Below are 17,806 nucleotides of genomic sequence, written 5' to 3' on the forward strand. Positions count from 1 at the left end.
TAAAATAAAATAAAGTGCAAGTAAACCTTGTCAAACTAATGATTGAAACCAAATTCAACAACAGCCAATGAGCAATGGTGCAGATGCTAAAAGTACTCAATGAAAGTAAACACCCTGTATGTGCTCTTTGTTCTTACAGTTACTTCATTTCTGGCCAGATATAGACATTGGTTGAAGGTAGCCAAAGTTTGCTTCTGTTTTGCTTCATTATTTCTTGAATTGATTGTTTTTTTTTCTTTCATCCTAAAGACTGTCGGCATTCACGCGGGACGGCAGCGCTTGGATATTAACCGAAAGGTTGGAATTTTCTCAACAGTGGGATAAATAAAGGATTGTCCTATCATTAATCATAATAAGACACTGCCAGGTATACATAATTTCCTGACAACCTCATCTGAATAAAATCAGACTGGGAATAAGCAACCTGTGATAGGCTGGTGACCAGTCCAAGGTGGATCCCACTTTCTGTTTTGGTCATTAATGGTGGCTACAAAGTCACGTTCTACTGTGGCTTTAAGGCAGGATGACCACAAAAAAAGACACTTGCCATGCTCAATGTTTTCAGGATAATTATTAAAAATACGCTCTCTGATGGTGTGGTTGTTCATTTGTTGAGCTCCCACTCAGCGATGGTGTGAAAATGAAAGTGAGTTGCTATTCATTTATATGTGCCCTGTGACTACCCATAAGGCACCTACTAATGAGGACAAGTGGTATAGAAAATAGATGGCGGAGTGACAATTTCGTGGCACAAAAGTCAATCTGTGATGTGATTTTGGTGAATTTGATAAGGGCAGACAGTTACTTAGCTCTGCCGACATGATTAAGTCGCCAGCAGGTATCACCAGGTCATTCTGTATACAGTATCCGCTCACATTGTCTTTTGCCACACCAGCCAGAGCAGTGACAATTTTCCACTCATGCACAAATCAAACTATGCATCGTCCAGCGCACAGAGATGTCTACGTCGAGACTGAGTTGCGCCACTTTTAAAGGGAACGAGAGGAGCCGCTTTGATTGGAGTTGCTGGTGGACCAGCGCATCTCTATGTGGTTTGGTGTCAAAATTTTGCGAAGCAAAGGAATCGATACTCCAGGATTCCCTCAGTATCCGCGAGGGAAATCTAAAGTCTGAAATAAAAATATAAACAATAGAGGCTTATATAGTTCGATAGATGTTTCCATATTGTACTACGATATATTGTTACATTGCACATCTATAACTATGTATTTAAAAGGTGATAGTATCCATTTATCACTGAGACAAAAATGTCATAAAATATCTAATAAGATAGTAGAAATTGGTATTTTTAAGGGTTGTGAAGCGGTGACATGGGAGCCATTATCCTCGCAAATCTGGTGCATGAAATCAAATAATTTGTAAATCATATTTTTATTGGTAATGTTGTAAAATCAGTTTTAAATGATATTAAAGTCTTTTTGGATTACAGTTTGGGTATAACTAGGGTTTAAACTATTAAAAAGCACTTTTAAACATTTTAGTGTTTTCTTTTTTTTAAATTACAGTTTCTCTTCCATTGAGAATGTTATAAATTGTATAGAAAACCAAAAAAAGAAACATTGATTATTTAGTATTGAATTCAAAAGTGAAATAATGAATAGTAAAATCTGTTTGCATTGGTAATTTGATCCAGCGCAATATCGATATTTGTTACCAGCATTTGTGGCCTTATGATGTTTATTATCCTGAAAAAAAATAAAAATTCAAAAAAACAATGGATTTTCAAATGAGACCAATAGTCTGCTTAATGCTATCCTGTCAGTATAAAATCCGAAGCGATGGCTCTCTCTAATCTGAAGCCATGTACTGTAAAAGCAACGTAAGCAACATGTGTAGCGTAAAGTATTCCACATAGGTCACGTTGCAAACTTGTATTGACTCAGATGAGGAGGTCCTGCACAGTCTTATCATTCTTCATAAAGATAGAGCCCCCTGCATTTACCCAGTAAGCAGGGAAAGTCGTCCCTCCCTTTCCTCACCACTTTGATCTTGTGTGGAAAAGTGTTTTAGTAGCTGCAGTCAGGCGCCCTTCAACATCCCGCGTGTGTGGCTGCTCTCTCCCAAATTCATCTTGCGAGGAGGGAAAATTCCTCGGACAGTAAGTGGAGACATTTTTGGAGCAGATATGCAGGAGACCGTCTTTGTTTCGTCTGTGTTTGACAGCCACTGACAATTTCAAGAGCTCGTTTGTGTGGACCTTTTCCATTTTTGTCAGTGAGGGGCAGCCAAGTGCAGACAACTGGAAACCACACAAAAAGTTAAGCCAACTTCAGCCTGAACTCGCCAGACGCTTTTGCCAAAAGTAAACAGTCTTTCACGTCGTGACACAGTGGAGATGCGAGGAGATGAGGCCACAGGGTTGTAGCACAAATTGGGGAAAGCCAAGGACACACAGTGTAATGTTTCTTGTACGTAGTTACAGCGCAAACATGGTGAGCATGTGTTTAGTAGATATGTTTATACTATCAAACACACCATCGGCACAAGCGGAAAAACACATGCACACGAAGGTATGAAAAAACATTTCAACATCAGAGAGTTTGGCTGCGCTGATTCCCTATCGTACATTTAAGTAATTCCGAGATTTGTTTCTCAATACAGTGCGTTATAAATGTTTGAATATATTTGCTGAAAATGTGCTGAGAAGGATGAAGTACAGTATTGATTTGTGAAGCTATAGCTCTATACTGTTTTTAAATATTTCAGTTTTCCTGATTTTTTGGGGGTGTGGCTAAAAGGTCACATCATGATACACTTTGGAGGGTGGCGATTCGCACCTCCACCACTATATAAAAACTCAAGAGGCGACATGCAGTTAGCTAGCTAGTAATGCCTAGAGCGCCTCGTTGTCACAGCATGGAAAAGCCCCACGGCAACCCGGCGGGATATATTCCAGCCAGAGGCTTTAAGCAGATACATTTTGGCAGCTCAAACATGTTTTTATGTGTAGCAACAATAAATCTCCTGAGGGTGATAGTGTCTTTTCTTTTTTAAGATACACACAGAAATCCTGCCAAATAGCTACATCAGACCCATATCACAAAATCCTAAAATAAGTCACCTTTGCTTTTAACATACTGAAGAACCAGCAAAGGTGGGACATTACTAGAACAAGGTGTGATTTTATGATATAAAGCAACACATCATCTCGCAATCCGTCCAGTAAATGCATGACGTCAGTGCCTTGCACGCTGTATAAAATACTCCGGCAATTGCTACACAAAGACATGGAGGGAGTTTGGGGTGTTTTGTATGAAATCTCTCACCACTGTCTTGTCATCTCAGCATTCAGCATTTACATCGGCACAGTCCAACCTCTTTTATGGCTTTGATACAACCTCGGAAGGCGGAATATATGTTGTGCCATTTAAGTGTTATATAAGACCTGGGGAAAAAAAAGACTAAAAATTCCGACTTGAGCCAAACTTAAATCAGGAGTCACAGCAGGTCGTGAATACTGATCTTTAGAGGCTAAACCCATGTATGCTAACAAACACACTTTACTGTCACCATAACCAGATCTTGGAATTTCAACAGTGCATTTGGGCAAAAATAAAAATGAAAAAAAAAACGTCTGATGAATTTAATGTGGGACAAATAGTAATGCCATCATGGAGGCTAACAAACATCAGGGTGGATGGAAATGGCAGTGACACTATTCTCCTAATAAGCCAGTGGCGTGTTAAAACTGGTCAGTTCAAGGTTACAGTATGTCGCTTAAATTCTCTTCACTTTCTAATGAGTTGATTAAAATTCTGCTTATTTCAATAAAAGAACTCATCCAAATATAGCTCATACATTCCCTGTGCCTTGTCTTCCTCGAGCGTACTTCCATCTGACAGTGCCCGTCTGTCAGTGGCAACCTGCTCAGGCCACCCACGACACTGCCTAACAAACCCGACATTGTCAGACGTTGGTAACACAGAGACAGTTTCCTGCTCTGCTTTGTATAGCGAACCCGCAAGCAATTATCTCAACGAGGAAATTGTTGTGTTTGCAAAGTAATGCAATGTGTGCAATCGCTGACGGAAACAATGTTTTGTACTTGATAGATGAATAGCTGATGAATGGGCAGGATTTCAACTTTCATAACTCTAAGGGTATTTTGATCCTTTTGGAAATTCACTTAAACTCTAACGGTAATTAGGAATTGTAAAGATTTCCTTAAGTGACAATAGAGAAATAATTTTTTTTCTTCTTCAAAATAATGGTGCCCAGATGAGTTTTGCTATAGTGGTGGCATAAGTACATCTAACTGAACTTCCCCAAGGCTGACGTCTCATGTTCTTCTTGTGGGACAAACAGTAATGCCATGGAGGCTAACAAACCGTATGAGCAAAAACATGTTTGAGCTGCCAAAATGTATCTGCTTAAAGCCTCTGACGCTCTAACCAGTCGGCCACCGTGCCGCCGCCCCTGATCTAAGTTTTGTCGACGGGAAGTTCTAATCAAAAATGTAGGATTTTTTATTTTCTATAATTATATTGTAGATTGGCCGGCGACCAGTTCAGGGTGTACCTCTCCTGTCAGCTGGGATAGGTTCTATCACGCCCACGACCATAGTGAGGATAAGCGGAGCGGAAGATGAATGAATGAATGAATTATATTGTATTACATAATTATTTATATTTTTGTTTACAGTAAAATATGAAACAATTATTTATGTTTTTGTCAACAACAATTTCGTTTAGGGGTGCTTAAGAGGCATTTTAGTGGGGCTAAGGCTGAAAAAAAAACAACACAAACGACATTTTTTTGGAGGGGGCTTAAGACATTTTAGGGGGGCTTCAGCCCCTCCACAGCCACTTCCTCCAGCTCTCCAGCTCTTCCGAGGGGATCCCGAGGCATTCCCAGGCAAGCCAAGAGACGTAGTCTCTCCAGCGTATCTTGGGTCGTCCCCGGGGTCTTCTCCCCTTGGGACGTGCCCGGAACAACTCACCAGGGAGGCGTCCTGGAGGTATCCTAAACAGATGCCCGAGCCACCTCATCTTGCTCCTCTCAATGCGGAGGAGCAGCGGTTCTACGCTCTCAGCTGCGAACCGCTTCAGTGAGAATTGGAGATCACGGCCTGATGAAGCCAACAGAACCACATCATCTGCAAAAAGCAGAGATGCAACATGGAGGCCACCAAACTGGACCCCCTCTACGCCTTGGCTGCGCCGAGAAATTCTGTCCATAAACAGAATCGGTGACAAAGGGCACCCTTGGCGGAGTCCAAACCTCACCGGAAACCCGTCCGACTTATGCGGACCAAACTCTGACACCGGTCGTACAGGGACCGAACAGCCCATATCAGGGGGTTCGGTACCCCATACTCCCGAAGCACCCCCCACAGGACTCCACGAGGGACACAGTCGAACGCCTTCTCCAAGTCTGCAAAACACATGTAGACTGGTTCGGTGAACTCCCATGCAACTTCAAGGACCCTGCTGAGGAAAACCACACTGCTCCTCCTAAATCTGAGATTCAACTTCCCGACGGACCGTCCTCTCCAGCACCCCTGAATAGACCTTGCCAGGGAGGCTGAGTAGTGTGATCCCTCTGTAGTTGGAACACACCCTCTGGTGCCCCTTCTTAAAAAGGGGGACCACCTGCCCAGTCTGCCAATCCAGAGGCACTGTCCCCGATGTCCACGCGATGCGGCAGAGGCGTGTCAACGCTCGCCTTCGAGCCCCACCTCCAGGCCTGGCTCCAGAGGGGGGCCCCGGTGACCCGCGTCCGGGCAAGGGAAACCTAGATCCATTTGTTTCTTTCTTCATAGGGGTTTTTGGAGCCGCGCTTTGTCTGGTCCCTCACCTAGGACCTGTTTGCCATGGGTGACCCTACCAGGGGCATAAAGCCCCAGACAACTTAGCTGCTAGGATCATTGGGACACACAAACCCCACCACCACAATAAGGTGACAGCTCAAGGAGAGGGTTATTGAACCTTTGCCACAATTTCTCCTTCCTAGCCTAATTGCAAGTGTAATACTCTAGAAAAGAAAATGGGCGTCGTAAACTATTTTGCTCTTAATTTTTAAAAGCTAACAATCAAAATAACTGAGTAATTCTGCAACAAATATGCAGTGATGAAGACACAATTTCCTTAAGAGAGGTACAAAAAAAAAAGACTTCCAAATTATTCCATTAAAACTGTATTTAGTCCTGTCATATATGTGATAAGACCAAAGGTCTGCCCAATGTTTACCTTTCATTGCAGGTTCTAAGGCTTTTCATCACATTGAGCCAAAGATTTTAAGCCAACAAACTGCAGATACAAACGAGAATTCACACTCTCACCCCAGTTGTTTGTTTTGCTACGCCCGCCAATTCTTGGTCCAAATGAAACACTCAGGAGACTCCCAGACGGAAGCACAACCAACGCCTCCTGTTGTAGCTCAGGAAATGAGAGGGCATTTTACTTGAGAGTTGTTCTTATGATCAGACTACCCAATGATGATGATCGAGAGAAATAGGGAAAGACATCCTAGGGAAGACCAAGGTTGAGGAACGAAGGACTTGAAGCTGTCAGTGCTAGATCTTTGACTCCAGTTTGTCTTCATACTGGGCCTGCAAAATATAAAGCTTTGTCAGAGAGTTACATAACATTACACATGACGTGATCAACCACTGCATTATACTTGAAAAGTTGAAACTATTAAACAAAATACTATATTTGGCTCCAAGCTGGTTGGCTATAAAGCTCTCCAGTAATAACATTTTGTCACAAGAGCTGTTTTAGTTCCTCTCTTGAATCTTAATCACATATTTTTGATTGAGTCATGTGAGCACTATTTACAGATAGGCACTATAAAAGCAAATAAATACATTATAAATACATGACCTATTACATGAGCACATTACTCTCTTTTTTTTATTGCATTTGTGTAACACATCCAAATTAATTTGTATTATTGTAATATCAGATTAATTCAAATAATTTTGTTTTTGTTTTTAAATTTACCATTAAAATAAATATAAACATCTTAGGGAGTGCGATATTCCCTTGAGTTAGCAGTAAAAGGACCACAAACCTGGAAAGGAAAATGACCAACAGTGACGAATGACCAACAGCTAGAACAGTGTAGAGGGTATTTTGCTGCATTGGCAGTGCACCATTCATACACCACAATTAAAGGGAATGAGAGGAGTCGCTTCGATTGGACAGGATTGAAGTCAACTGTGGTCACGCCCATACCAGCGCAGATGCTCCTTCTGTTAAATACGCCAGGTTACATCGGTCCACGACATTATCAACACCGAGTCTAACCCACGTCCTCGCAGAGTTATGCCACGCACAAGCACTGGATTTACCCCAGTCGCTAAAAATAAACAATAAAAAAAAAGAGCTCCTCGTGTTAATGTGGCCACCACATGTGTTTACACATAATCAGATTATGTTTCTTTAACATTATTGAACAGTAGAGCTTCAAAACAAAATGTAGCATATTTTAAGATTTAGCTAGGTATTCATTTTAATTATTTACTTTTAATAACCTAATTGTTTCATTCAAACAGGTTTGACTCCTACTATTTTTAAATGTTTTATGCAGCCATTATATTTATCAAGATAAATATATGCGTATGCATTTATTTAAACAAAAACAGACGTGAATACAAGCCAAAACCCCTAAAAATATTTGTTTTCAATTTAGAAATACGCTACTGCAACATCACACCTAAACGACGTAGTGGTTGACTGTTATTATCAATCTATCAATAAACAAGGAGCCAATGATACTTTTGCATGAGCCAACCAAATAAACTCAAGGATTCACCAATAACATTGGCTGCTCTTGAGAAAATATCTTGCCGAATAGAGCAATAATGAATATTTTCTATAATAACATTAAAAGCAATGGTAGATAATTCACAGCTGATATCCACCTTGTCTCTGACCTTAGTGTTTCTCTGCTTTTTGGATTGTCACGCACATTATTTTTCAGTGTTGCAAACAGATGTTGTAGCTCAAGTCCAAGTTTTTTTCTTGCCTGAAATCCTGTAATGCAAATGTAGAATTAGTGTTCCTAAGAATATCATTTGCAGCATCCATTCACTTCCAAATCACTTATCTGTAAATCCAGCACTTAGTCACACTTCAAGAGAAAATCAAGCAACTATTAAGTTGATGGTGGTCAATGATGTGAGATGAACAATAGTATATTGGACTCATGCATTCCTGTTTAATATGGGATTGCATTAAGCAAGAAATAAGCCCTATACACCTCATTGAACTTGATTGAAATACTTCCATTCGTGGACACTATTATTGGCGGACCAGCCAGGACACCCAGAATTGTGTGACGTCTTTTTAGCTTCTGCTTGACGCTCCTGTATGGAGTTTGGGTGCGCTCTCCATTCTTTGTTGTTATTCATGAGGTACTCCCATATTTAAAAAAAACAAACAAAAAAAAAAAACATGCATGGTAGTTCTTATAGTTGTTTTTCTATATGCGCTTTGGGAGAGGAGCTGAAACAGGGCAGGCAATTTCCTGGGGCAGTGATTCCCAACAAATGTGGCGTGAGAGATCATCAAGTGTGCTGCGGGAAATTCCCCAATTTCACTTAATTGGCCCCCAGTGTGTCTAGAAACACCACGGTGCCCTGGGATTGACTGCCAACCGGTCTAGGGTGTACCCAACCTTTCCTCCAAAGTCAGCTGGGATAGACGAGCTCACCCATGACCCTGAACCGAATGAGCTGCAGAAAATGAATGGATGAGTGTTTATTTTTACTGCACTGGTTCACAAGTGTAGCGGCAGCCCAGTTATTTCTTATCTCTGCTTTTAGATACTGTCAAGCAATGCCCACACTTGCAACAATATTGGCTCAGCTTCAAATGTATTTATTTATTCATTTTTATTTTTTTGCCCCTTTCCTCAGGAAACCCCTCCTTTGCGTCGCCAAAATCAACAGCCAGCAATGTTTGGGAAATCCTGCTGGCTGTTGGGCTGAGAGATGACAACGATATTTTTTTGGGGTAGAAGTGTGGGGGAAAAAAAGTGGGTTCGTTTTGGCGACACCGTTAAAGCTCTTAATAACGCTGTTTGCTTGTTGGCTCAAGTAGTGGGAAAACATTGACTGCCGTTAACTGGAAGTCTGGGTGTAGTTACAGTGTATTTCTGTTTGGTGAGTGTTGACATTCCACATTTAGTTAAGTGACGCTTAGTTGCGTATAGCACCAGACAGGATTTTGGAATTGGACAGAAGATCCAAGATGGTGTGATGAAGTTAAGTCAAAGGGAGGAAGACAGAGTAGGAGCATCAAATCAACGTCACGTCTGTAAAGGAAATCCAGAGATTTATTTCTAAATACATTATACATGTTTGAAGCTAATTATTGAAAACGTGCAAATACTGAGAACTATGTGGTACTCGATTATGCAGATAGCATTAAGCTGTTTTTCACCATTTGATTTTCGTGGATTTTTGGGTTCTACCACTACGCCATGCAGTTAGCTAGCTAGCCCCAAAAATGCATTTCCTGGGTGCCACAATTAACAGAACAGATCAGTGTCATTGTTTACATACCAAAGTGTTATGTAATTTGTGTCTTTCAGGCTACTGTAATAAGTTGGAATGCAAAGCATGGTAGGTATATAACTAACAGAGAGTTAAATGCCTGTCATATAGTGCGAGCTGGCTGAGTAACGTGCCGTCGTGTTTAACAGTTGACTTTCCCTGAAGTGTCTCTGTTATGCGGACCCACACACGACACAACACCAAGCGAGGAGGTGACGCCGCAGATGAACCCGCCGCACGTCCGTCAGTGGAGAGGAGCCCCGGTTCGCTCACACGCTAGCTCCTGGCTAGCGCCTCTCTTCGTGGTATGGAAACCCTGTGAGATATATTCGAGCTACCACAGGCTTTAGACTCACTGTTCATATACTTTTTGACCGCCTTAGATGTCAGTTATTATTTGCAGCTCCATGCAAAAGTCTACACAAGTATCAGAGTACATAGGCCTACCCATCATTGCACAAGAGTATATATTATCGTTCTATATCAAGGCCGAATGTTGATATCAATTAGTAGCTAAAGAAAAGAAATGAAAAGAAAAATGCTCGTTACATTTTTAATACTCTTCCAAAAACACTAATATATATATATTATATATATAATCTCCCCTACACATTTGGTTGGTATGCTTTCAAAGCTCCAAACTCTGGCCCTCCAAATCAAGACACTGGAAATGTCTACAGGTTGCCAAGCATATTTGTCTGATGAAAGACAACCAAGACAAGGAACAGTTTTAACTTCGCAGAATACTTGAGTGATGTGGCATCAATCAGTCTTGGGATGACATGACTGTTAGACACATTTAAGGGGAAAACTTCTCTTGAATTTTATTGTCTGTGGATCCAATCCACAACCTGAGCCATGGCCAAGTATATACTGTACTACATCAGTGAGACATTTGAGTTTTCGGTCACAACAAATGAAAGACAGGCCATTTTCAGTCATATAGCCTGACTCACAACAGACCGTTGATTGCCAATTAATCAATGTTACACGATAGAGCCAAAAACATCTCACATGTAATTGCTCTAAAAGTCAAACACCGCCGAAGTTGTAAGATTAGGAATGGGACTCCAATTTGTGGGGGGAAAATTGCCTCCAGAGTCAGAAAAAAATTCATGCGTGAAAGCTCATAGTTCAAGGGACTTCAGTTCAACATCTAAATATTAACCCGTTTTCTTTAGCTTTTTGGGACATTCCAAAAGAAGGCCTCAACAAGAGTGAGAAGAAGAATGTGAACAAGGTGAAGAATATACAGTTACATAAATTAAGCAGACTCACATTCGAAACAGTAAGAATCCAGTGTCAACATCTGTGTCATCACTTGTTAAGACAAAATGCTTTACTGTTTTTGTTACACTGCGGCATCTTTTTACACGTGTGGGACAATTAAGAATGTTAAAAATCGGAATCACCTCTGCATTACACCTTTACCATTCATAATGAAAGTGATTTATTGTTTTTATAGGCTGGTTAGTACAATCTTATTGTGTACACAGAGGGCAAATTGTCAATCATCGCTTGAACAGCGACCCGATGACGTCAACCTGGCTGTGCTTTGTCTTGTCATTCATTGGATCAACATTTGCGTAATCAGATTGTTTTTACAGTAAAACACTGCAAAAGACTGCCTAATGAGCTACCAAGGGACAGTGGAGGGTGTGGACCACCCAGCATCTCATTACGACAGCAAACTGACCCAATCAACACGCCACCTTAAAGTGCGTAAATGGCGTTATTGTCCAACATAAACAAATAAAGACGCATCTTCTATCATCGGTCTTCTCAGTGTATATGGAAGCTGGTGTTTTAAAACTTGAAAAATATCACCATTAAAGCATGATAATGAGACTACTTCAGTAATGTGTAATGTAGGTCAGTCTCAGCTATGAGGGGTTGTGAAAATTCAGTTATCTAATGTAATTACGAAATAAGACAATGCCCTGTATGTACTGTAACCCTTTAGACACAAAACACCTTTAAAAAAATGTATGACGTAGGAGAGGGGACAGGAAACGACAGGGAAGATGGATGTGGAAGGGGACGCAAACATTGAAAACTCAAGAATGGTAATTTTACTTTGTGCAATTAGCAATGAGGGCACATACAGTAAATTCCACTGTGTACGTTTATGGTATGTTTATGTTGTGTTGAACGCATCCATCCATCCATTTTCTGAGCCGCTTCTCCGCACTAGGGTCGCGGGCGTGCTGGAGCCTATCCCAGCTGTCATCGGGCAGGAGGCGGGGTACACCCTGAACTGGTTCCCAGCCAATCGCAGGTGTTGAACGCAACCTCTTTTAAAAAATATATTTATTGTAATTATTTCTTCTTTTTTAAATGCATTTCCAACTCAAATTTGGGGTCTCAGGAGTACCTGCCCTCAGCCATCAAGTTTGAAACGATACAACAAAGCAAATTGCACGTCTCTTCGGTTTGACCCAACTTTGATGAAACAGTTGAGCTCATTTAAATCTGCGCGACTAGTGTTGTCACGGTACCAAAACTCTGACTTTTATGCTATACCGGCATAAAGCACCTCGATACTGGTATTGAAACGATACCACTGGCAAAAACCTTAAACATTAGTAAAAGCATAGATGATTGAATCAGAACTTCATTCTTAGTGTTTTTTTAAAATCTAAATAATATAGGGTAGTGGAGGATCTTAAACTATATATATATATATATATATATATATATACTGTATGTAACAATATCTCATTGTTTCATGTTTTTTGGGCTGTCAAAATTAAAGCTTTAACTCATGATTAGTCACTAAAAAAATTATCGCATTAACCATGTATTAACTCAGATTAATCACCCAATAAATTTTGAGCGCACACGCTTCTTTGCCTTAACCGTGGATGGATATCTGAAAGGGGGCGCAGGTTGCTATAAGGTCAGTGATCAGGTCAATGCTTAAAGCAAGGTCTACTGTATAAAACCATTGCATGATGAGTTTGGTGTGGAAGAACTTTTTTAACCTTAACCACAATGCGCAAACCTGCACTGTTGTCTTGTTATGATACTGTGATGCAAAGTGTCATCATCTTCAGTATGTCTTTACATATTTGATTTGCTAGATCTCTAGAAATCTCATTTTTCTAACTGACTGACTGACCACCTGAATCTTAACCAAGAGCCGCAATGCAACATTTAATTAGTTTTACAAAACAAATATTCATTTCTGCATCTTAAATGCAGTCTTTTTGATGCACCTTAAAGAATACTTATGTTACACTACCACCAACTTTATGGTGAATAATTTTCTGGATCTGAGTATATGTCGCAAAAGCTGGAAAAAGAGATGGGCCTTTCAAGAGGAGAAATTCCATCTGTGATTTCTTTTAAAAAATAATAACACGTAAAAATGAGAAGCTCACTTTACTCGGTGTCCTCCTCCACTGCATCCTAATGTCACACACAGGAAGTGTCATAACGTCAGTCGGGCTGCCTCTTTCCATACCGACTTGTTGTCTCTTGCGAGGTGAAGTGCGCGAAAGTCATGTAGTACAAAAGTGAGTTTATAAATCAATATGTACCTCAGTGTGTCATGATGTGTGTTGTACCTAATAAATGTAAACCTGAACATTTTCACGCAGGGGTGTGTTTTCAGCCATAAGGAGATCACACCCCTTAGGGTCCCTGGGAAATTTGTATTGGAGAGAAGAGTCCAGCCTTTTAGTCAAACCTCAGATGTAAGAGGAGCAATGCAAATTTTTTCTAGTCAAAGGTACCTGACACTGCATGGGAATTTGCCCGACAAATCCACATGCTTTGAAAACTTGAAGCCATAGGACTACAGTCCATGTAGCGCTTTTTGGGGGTGATCCAGGAGTGCAGCGGCACACTGCACCTGGTCATTATCTTCATGGATAGAATTTCTCGGTACTGTCAAGTCTTGGTGGATGTCCAGTTTGAGGGCCTGAAAGTTTCATCTCTGTCTGTAGCTTTGTGGATGATTTTGATAGTTCTGATGGATTCACAGAACTGTGAGTTTCAGCAACTCCTAGCGTTTGCCTGCGGGATGCTTAGTCAGCACCTCAAAATCTGAGGCTGTTGTTCATAAATTGGTGGAAGGCACCCTCCTGACTGGGAGGGAATTCTTGCCTCAGCTAGAGGAGTCGACTAATCTGGAGTCTTCTTCACAAGTGAGGAACGGAAGGAATGGAAGCTCAACAGAAGGATTCATGCAACATCCACAGCAATGTGGTCTCTGTGACACGAATAGAGGGTGGCTGGATCCAAGAGCAGTCGGAGGCAGATGTGAAAGGATGAATAGTTTATTGACGAAAGGTAATGGCGGTGGTCCTAGGTGGGTTGGCAGGCGGCGGTGTGGACAGGTGGCAGGCAGTGGTGAGGACAGGCGGCTGGCTTGGCGGCAGGAATTAGGTGGATCAGGAACACGGGGGGGAAACACACACTGGAACAAGGAGACATAGGAGTCAAAAAGGGAACGAGGAATAGGGTGACTTATGGGAGGTAAAAGAGCCGTGGTACCACTGAAAGTAACTGCAATACTTCGCCGAGAATTTCCTGGAACAGGCAGGTTTATATACCGGTGGTGATAAGGCTGATTGGAGACAGGTGCTGAAAACAGAGAAGGGAGGGGAGAGAGAGAGAGAGAACGCAAAGCGCCCTCCCGGCTACAATAATGGAACTGCAGGCAGTATATGACACTGCATCTCATCTAAGGCCAAGGACGTACTGGAGAGGCTAGTTTTCTCCACAGTTACTGCAGTCTTATCCTAGAGAAACATCCAGCTGTTCGTCCATTCGTCCGTCCATCTGTCCATCTGTCCATCCATCCATCCAGCCATCCATCATTTGTACCGTTTATGCTCAGGGTCGTGGGTGATCTGGAATTTATGCTCGCTGACTTCAGGCAAGAGGCGGGCATACCCTGAACTAGTCGCCAGCCAATCACAGGGCACAAACGCATAAAAAAAAAAAAAATATGGGTTATTCATTAGATGAACATGGTTTTATCTTCGTACCCAAATTCGATCTGAACAAATCATGTAAATTCAATCTACTGTCATTATGTTATTTGAACAAAGTATAGTTTGTTTTGATCTTAATGTTTTCATCCAGTTATTCTCCTTTGTACGTTCGTACTTACTTTGTCCGGTCAAATTAAATCTAATCTAGTTTACAAAGATGTAACATGCTAGTAAAACAAAATTCAACCATGTATTTTGAACTATACTACAGTTTTAGTCTGTTGTTCCTATGTCAGTCTTGTTGAATGAACTAAATTCATCTTGTTGGTTTAATTAGTGTTTTGTATGTTGCTGGAAGTAGCATCCAATGATAAAATGAAGAAAACAAAACATTTATCTGTGTTCCACTTTCATTTAACATTTTACATAAACAAGCAAATCCATGCAAAACATGACGCCAGCAAATTAGCAAGGTCGCCTTCAATTTTTCAGAAGGCTGTAATTCTCAATTATACCAGTTTTTAAATGTACAATATCAACCTCCAAACAGCTTGTCTATAAAGACAAACAACTATTCACATTCACACCGATTGACATTTTACAGTCTTCATTTAAAATAAGAATCATGTTTTTGGAATGTGGGAGGAAACTGGGGTACCCGCAGAAAAACCATGCAAGCATGGGAAGAACACGCAAATACCACACAGGAAGGCCGGAACCCAGATCCGAACCCCCAACCTCAGAACTATGAGGCAGATGCGCTAACCATTTATCCCCTGTACTGCCTCCCACAGAAACAAAGACATGCAACTTTTTAAACTTCAGACTCTATAACTGACAGTAGATGAATGTGAGTGTGAACAGATGTCTGGCACTGTGTGTGCCAGACCTACTGATACAATATGTCCAAGATGGGTCTATTGTTTAATATGAAATGGGTCTCTTGCTTTCCATGAATCGGTGTAGTGAGACGTGGTATAGCACATAAATTTGGAGGAAAAAAAACATTTAAAAAAAGAATAAAAGAATAGCTATTGTAGGCTAGAAACCTTTTAGGGGTATACTAGCTAGTCACAGGGGTGGTACCATCAAAGGTACTTCTTTTGGACGCCTTGACTATTGATGCTTGTAAACATACTGTACTTCTCATTTTTCGGTCACGGAAAAGATTCAAACAATTGCCTTAGTCCTATCGGTGGGTATACAGTATAACGTACATTGTACCTTTGCACAAGAGAGAGTTTTGTGCCATTGCTTTGGGACCGACATTGTAGAATTGATAAAACTGTAACTACATACTAAACTCTTTCATTCATGTGTTGGAATGCATGCAAAAATCCTAAAAATGCCTGCTGTGATGCAGTGTGGTCATATGTGGTGTTCTCTGTGTAAAAGCTGTGAGGAAATATTCTGTCATCTTCCCCTCAGGTTGTCCAGTATCTGATGTTCCCTCCAGCATCTGCTCCTCATTCTTGAGAGCCCAAAGCTAAGAGTTTCTCAGTGGGAGGGAAAGCCACATTTTATCTGAGCCTGTCTCCCAGCAGTCACTTTTAGAGAGATATAATATTTAACATAAGAGGGGACAGCAGAATTGAAGGCAGCTTGGCAGATTTAGGTCAAAAACTGAAGGACAATAAGAAATACAATAAAATAGGATCGAAATAAGGAAAAGCTAAATGAATAAATAAGTAATAAATAAATGTCATTAAGAAATCAGTTAAACGCTAAACCAAATATGTCTAGAGCCTCCTTTTAAAAATATCAACATGCAGTATCTGCAGTCCTGATGCCCTCTGGCTCATTAATCATCATTAATATTTTAGGGCAATGTTTTCATGCAAGAATATATAAAAAAAAAAAAAAAGGAAAATCATTATAAGATCATCTGTAAGGGGGATTAGATAGCCTCTTTTGTATATGTAATCTTTACATTCATATATTCAAAAAATAGGAAATGAATGAAAAAAAGTTCAGTCAACTGGTTGCTAAGTAGCAAATGCAAAGATTATTCTTCCTTTATATCAAATTATGGGGATGTGTCTGTTTTGTTTGAGCCTGATATGTTTTTGGAGAATTTATAATGAACACAAACTTTTTTTTTTTTTGACACAGGATAAAAAAAAGCCACACGACAAAGCGCACTCAGTCGGTAAAGCCGAGGAATCTCTTTTGATGCTCTGCAGAGATCCAAACTGCACCAGCACACAAACAAAGTCCCTGTGGACAGGATATGTGGGACCTTCGAGCTCAATGAATCCAGTGTGTTGCCTGACTAAATGCCTCGACATCTGGTTCATCTCAGAGGTGTCTCCTCCAAAACCTGGCCCACTCCTCGTTATGTAATGTCCAAACAGTATGGATTACATAATAAATACCTTCAAAACTTCTTACCTTGGCTGACTGGACACCTAAACACTTTGTTGATTGTACGCGTACGTGTGCAGCCTCTTTGTTTTATATCAGCCCAGGCAGATTTAATGGCTGACTTGGCTTGAAGTGTTGCACCTGACACTGAAATCATTTCAGTTGATAATACAAATCCATCTTTTATGAAGGTACATTTCATTCATGTTATGAATGGAAGAGGCAATACCCAAACTGTCACGTTTGGGGTTTGTTCGAAGGCGAGGAAGGCAAGGCAAGAACATGGGAGGCAACGCAGTAGTCCAGGAATATATAAAAACAATATATTTAATTCCAAAAATAAAGGAAAACAAGGATCATGTCTAAATGCTAAATTAACAGAGTCCAAAATCTAAACACAAAGAAACACTTGAGTAAACCCAAAACAAGAAACAAGACATGACTGATGAAATAAGTGAGCGACAACTGGCGACTATGACATGGCACAGACGGAGACAATGACACCTGACAATGACGTACTGCAAAGACATGTGACAACGACAATGAACCGACAAGAACTGAAAGAAACAAGGGAACTAAATACAAACAGATTGACGAGACAACGAGGAACACTTGGACAAGACACGAGTGGCTGGAGAGAGCTGATTGGTCGACACAAGGTAGGTTGACGAGAACACAACAACCAAATGAGCACACGACAAACATGGAACACAGGAAAACATGGAACAAAACTAAACACAACCCAAAACAAAACACAGACCATGACACAAACATCAGTTTGGCCAGACAGACATTATAATTAGGTTATAAAACGATACACCTGACGCTTTAACGCATGCAGAAGTTGCATAAGTCACAAGACAAACATCTTTAAAAGACAAGCACCGAGGAAGACGATATAATAAAAAAAAAACACAGTTATGCAAGTCATTCATTCAAACATTCAATTTGGTTTTATCTATTTTCACAATCATTG

At 40.6% G+C, this 17,806-nt stretch overlaps 2 long non-coding RNA genes across 3 annotated transcripts; one reads left to right on the forward strand and one right to left on the reverse strand.

Annotated features, from left to right (window-relative positions):
* Window positions 1-1,691: 1,691 nt before the first annotated feature.
* Window positions 1,692-16,805, forward strand: LOC133468456 (uncharacterized). 2 transcript variants are annotated; one of them, XR_009785502.1, is made up of 5 exons: window positions 1,692-2,119; window positions 9,562-9,592; window positions 9,673-9,828; window positions 11,718-11,801; window positions 16,579-16,805. It is a non-coding gene; the product is annotated as an uncharacterized LOC133468456 (long non-coding RNA). The 2 variants fall into 2 exon arrangements; XR_009785501.1 differs by lacking the exon at window positions 11,718-11,801.
* LOC133468457 (uncharacterized) lies at window positions 6,170-15,145 on the reverse strand. Its single transcript, XR_009785503.1, has 4 exons — window positions 14,024-15,145; window positions 12,907-13,946; window positions 7,901-8,000; window positions 6,170-6,571 (listed from the first exon to the last, which is right to left on the reverse strand). It is a non-coding gene; the product is annotated as an uncharacterized LOC133468457 (long non-coding RNA).
* Window positions 16,806-17,806: the final 1,001 nt, after the last annotated feature.

Source organism: Phyllopteryx taeniolatus, chromosome 18 (assembly GCF_024500385.1).
Source record: "Phyllopteryx taeniolatus isolate TA_2022b chromosome 18, UOR_Ptae_1.2, whole genome shotgun sequence".
NCBI classification, from domain to species: Eukaryota; Metazoa; Chordata; class Actinopteri; order Syngnathiformes; family Syngnathidae; genus Phyllopteryx; species Phyllopteryx taeniolatus.